Genomic DNA, 4,741 nt, shown 5'->3' with positions numbered 1-4,741 from the left:
AGACCTCAGAGGGCTGAGTGGGGGCATCTGAAGCTTGAGCCTGTGATGAAACGAATGTAAATATGTTTTCAAGAGCAAAACCAGAAAGCAGATGTGAGCTATTCTCATCCAGTGGGTGTTAAATCATATTCTGGTTTCAAGAATTTCATTTTTCTTTTTTCATTTCTTGCCACATTCATTTTATTTAAATGATGTACCAAATTATGTACATACCTTCGTTGTCCCAAGAACTGAGCTCAATAGTTTTTTATACTTGAAAATTTCATGGCTAGAACAAAGTGGCAGCAGATAAATTCTGTAGAATAAAGCTAACTTACAAAGAGATAACGTCTTTAGATAAAGAAGTGCAGTGTGGAAAACACATTTATTAAATGGTCCATACAATAAAATGGAAGGCATTAAAATGGATACATTTCAATTCAGACAAGTAAACGCTAGAAGGAAATAGTATTTTCAGATGAGGAAAGTCAGCTCAGAAAAGTAAAGGGTCTTGTCCAGCGATAGAGGCAGCAGAGCCAGGTCTGGAACCCAAATCTCGCGATTGCTGGCAAGAGTTTCTTGAACATTTAGTCGCACTCAAATACAAGTTACAGGGCTCTTCCAAATTTGTCCCCACCCATCTGCATGTAAGGTTCCTCACCCTCTGTTCGCAGGAGGTTATGTGTGTGTCGTGACTGGAAATGCAGGGGGAGAAGGAGCAATTTGCTCATTTGAATGGGGCTTGGCAAAATCTTGGGGCACAGTCCACCGTGGTGATCTAGGGATGATATGCGGGCACTTGCCCGTGGAAGGATCTCAAGTCTCAATGACAAGAACAGTTGACAGGGTTCCCCCGTGTGAAACCTGGAGCACTCCCAGGCACGGAAGGATGGTCTGGGGGCATTGGCTTGGCTGTGCCCAGCTTCACTTTGGCCTTCTAGTGGCATCTGGACAGGATCTGTCTCCCTTCAAAATCTACAAGGGCTGGTTCTCAAACTGTACCCCCCACTCCCAATTATAACCACCTCGAAGTTCAGTTGAATTTCTACTTTACCATGTCATCTCACATTTCTGTTCAGTGGGTGTCGAATCTGATAACAATAGTTGCCTACTATGGGCTAGGCACTCCATTTTCATAGTTAATCTTCACAATCCCTGGTTCCTTTACTGCATAGACATTCATTGAATTCGGAGGGAAAGAAGGTCATTTTCTTAGGTGTTGTGGATTCAAGATAAAGAAGGAATTTCACAAACACTTTTATGACATTTAAGTAAGCACAGTTGTTTATCAGTTTGCATTTCTAAGGAAGTGTGTGTGTGTGTGTGTGTGTGTGTGTGTGTGTGTGTGTGTGTGTGTGTGTGTGTGTATCTTCTTAAAGGCAACCTCCTGCGCTTGCTAAGTGCTATTAAAGTTGGAGGGCCAAAGCAGTGGGTGGATAATGCAAACATTTCATTTGCAAGTAGTAGGTTTGGGGCTTGGGGATTTTTTAAGTTTTTCTGCAAAGCTGCATCAGCTAGTTATCTTAATTTAAAATCCTATTTTAATTTAAAATCTTCTGTTTCAAGGATGTTATGATATCACTTTTAGCCAGGCTACCCAGCTGAGCTGCATGTTGTTACATAAGCTGTTTAAATAGTGTCAGCAAATACGGTCTTAAATTGATGAATTTGGCTCATGAAAAGGCTGAACTTGTGCTTTGCGTTGTTTACTAGCTTGGGTTGATCACCAAAGCAAACAATTCGAGCTGTGAGGGAGAACAGCTCCACCCCACTTTAATAGTGAGCTTCTTAGTCTCACTCTATTTTTTTAATTGCTGTGACGATTTTAAAAATGTGTGTGTGTGTGTGTGTGTGTGTGGTGCGCATGTGTGTGTCAGTTTGGAAGGACTGGACGGGAGGCATTCAAACAAGGCCATTAAATACCCCTTAGCATAGTTCAACATAAGTAAAATGAAGACAACTCTGTCTTTTTAGATTATTACAAAATGAGGCTCTTAGGAGTTTATAAGTTACCTGTCACGATACTGGCACCACCCATTTCGGGGTTCTTACAAGCTAGACTAGAGGGATGCGAAGGTGATCATGGTCTTAGCAGGGCTGACAGATTCACTCATTCCGCCACTATTTACAAAGCCCTTTTTTGTGCAAGGTTCTGTGGGCATGATAGTGAGAATCGGAGAGAAGCAGTGGAGGGATTCAGGTGAGGTTGGTGAGGCTTTATTTAAGTAAAAAGAAAATATTTTTTAAAGTGTTTAAGAAAAAAAATACAGGTGGTACTCAGAAAAGGCAAAAATCTCGAAGTGGTTATATGGGAAAGAGGAAAGTATGAGGAAGACTGAATTGGTAGGTGGGAGATGGTTAGCAGAAAATCATTTTGGGGGATTGTCTTGAAGGAGGCAGAGCCTTTGGAGCATGGCATCTTGCGTGTAATACTACGGGGTCCTCTCCATCTTCCCCCACCCTGCCCAGACACACCTGAGAAAGTAGCCAAGACTTTAAAGAAGGGAAGAATCCAGAATCGAAAGAGTCTTTACAAGAGCTACCGCATTTGAGTGGGTCTCTAGCGGCAAGATGCTATTTTTGGTTCTGTTTGCTCTCTCAGTCAGTTGGTTTCAAAATGCTCCAGTGACCAGCAGAGTATTGGAGGGTGCTGACAAATTAGATTAGTAAAATCACTATCATATGCATTAAAGGAGATCAGGCAAGGAAGTGGTTCACCATAAAATACTACAACTCCCTTTAAGATTGTGTGGATGGCGCTAATTTCTTAGCCCAAAAGATAGATTAGTTTCACTGATAAATCTTCACACAGTAAAAACCCCCGAGAGAAACAAACACCAAAACCATCAAAAACAAGTCAGAAATTGGTTGCGAGGAAACCTCCTTGCAAGAAAAATTTTCCATGAATATGGTGCAACGTATCAAATCCTTAACCATACCCTCATGTGCACATCTATGTTTGAGTTAGACCAGCAAGCTCAGGCTTTGCATTCAGCGATTGTTCATGGAAGACTGGATACATGAAAGACACTGCGGGCAAGCGGACGACGAGCAAGGTGGGATTTGTCCCTTTTGCCTGCGGCCTTATTATCAAGTCAAGGGAAAATTCGAGCTTGCAGAACAGTCTCGAAGCAGGCAGTGAGTGGTGTGGGAGCTCGGAGAATGGAAAGGTCACTTCTATTGAAAGTGGACAGGAGACATTCAGGAGGGATTCAGAAGGCAGAGGAAATTGGGCCAGGCTTTGGGAGGCATGTGGAAGAGCTGTCGGTGGGCGTGATAGTTGTGTGAGAGAGAACGTTGTCCTGAGCAAGGAACCAGAATTTTCATCGGGCGAGGCAGTAGAAGCATCCAGAGATGTACATGTAGATCCGTTACTATTTCAGAGTACCTGTACTAGTGTCTTATTCAGGAATGCAGGCCCGCTGGATCTGTGATCTTCGCTAGATGTTTACCTGGACTACTGTCAGTGTGAAGGTGTTCGCCCATTGCATCCCATCTTAGAGACTGGAAAAACAGACTTAAATTTGCTCAGGGCCTTTTGCCTACGGGGTCTGCTTGGGAAGGTCCAAATGGGCCAGTGCAAGCTGGATTCACGAACGGAGGTTTTCTCAGTGAGATGGATAAATAGAATGAAGGCAAAAGGAAATGTCGATCTTAGTTTTATACGTGTTCGTCTTTCCCACCGCTACATTTCAGGCCCCTTGAAGGAAGACATCTTTATTATAGGATCAACCTGAGCCCCCCCTGCAAGGGCTGGGCCATAATAAGCCCAAAGAAACAAGGTCCCTGCTCTCCAGGCTATGTAGTGTGAAAGGTAGTTCTTTTCACTTAATGTGGTCACTTTATTGGGGCGACTGTATCTGACGTGCACACAGTCAGCCTGCAAAGAGGAGAAATGTGACAGGAACAGCTTTATTAAACTGTCACGGACAAACCTGAGGAGAATTGCCCTGGACATCTAACACACACAAACCAAACCTTTAGTGATTAGAACTGGAGATAAACGGTCCTTCATTGTTCTTATCTCGTATAAGTTGGTCTTATTTAAAAATGAGAAGAGAACACAAAATCTTAATATCTACATGTATAGGACAGAAATAATTTTGCATTTTAAGAGATTTAAAGTAAACTATGAATTTCTATACTTGATTTTGTGTGAGAGAAACCATTGAAACCATAGAGTTATTATTATTATTTTTTACTGAGATCTCTGCGTGTATTCACATAAGAAGTTTCTGTTGTCTCTGTGTTCAGAGATTGTCCAGTGTATTTTTTACTTATAATTTACAATATTGTGAAGATTTCTTTAAAAAGAATACATATTTTTACACCTATGACATGTCATTATAGTTATCATTTATTGCATACTTGCTGTGTTTTAGGAACAAAAGCTTCATGTTTAAAATGTAATATTTCATTTAATCCTCAAAACGACCCCATGAGATAAATACTATGATTACTACTCTTATTACCGAAGGGGTAAAATCGAGGCTTAGTGCACATAGGTAACGTTTACGAGGTGACACGGCTGTTTGGTAGAGGGGCTGGGATATGGATGAATGCAGAGGCCAGCAGCCAGGCGCATGGTCTCTCAGCTCGACAGAGTGGACAGGCCCAATCATCTGGCTCTCATAGCTCCCGGCTGCACAGCCACAGCGAGGACCACTATACCACCTGGAAGCTCCATGTGGACCATTCCATCCTCCTAGCCATTTTCTGATGCCCTGATTCCCAGCCCCCGACCCCCCAAATCCTCATGTGC

The sequence above is a fragment of the Pteropus vampyrus genome, unplaced genomic scaffold (genome assembly GCF_000151845.1).
Source record: "Pteropus vampyrus isolate Shadow unplaced genomic scaffold, Pvam_2.0 Scaffold35, whole genome shotgun sequence".
Classification (NCBI taxonomy): Eukaryota; Metazoa; Chordata; class Mammalia; order Chiroptera; family Pteropodidae; genus Pteropus; species Pteropus vampyrus.
This window is presented reverse-complemented; position numbering follows the sequence as displayed.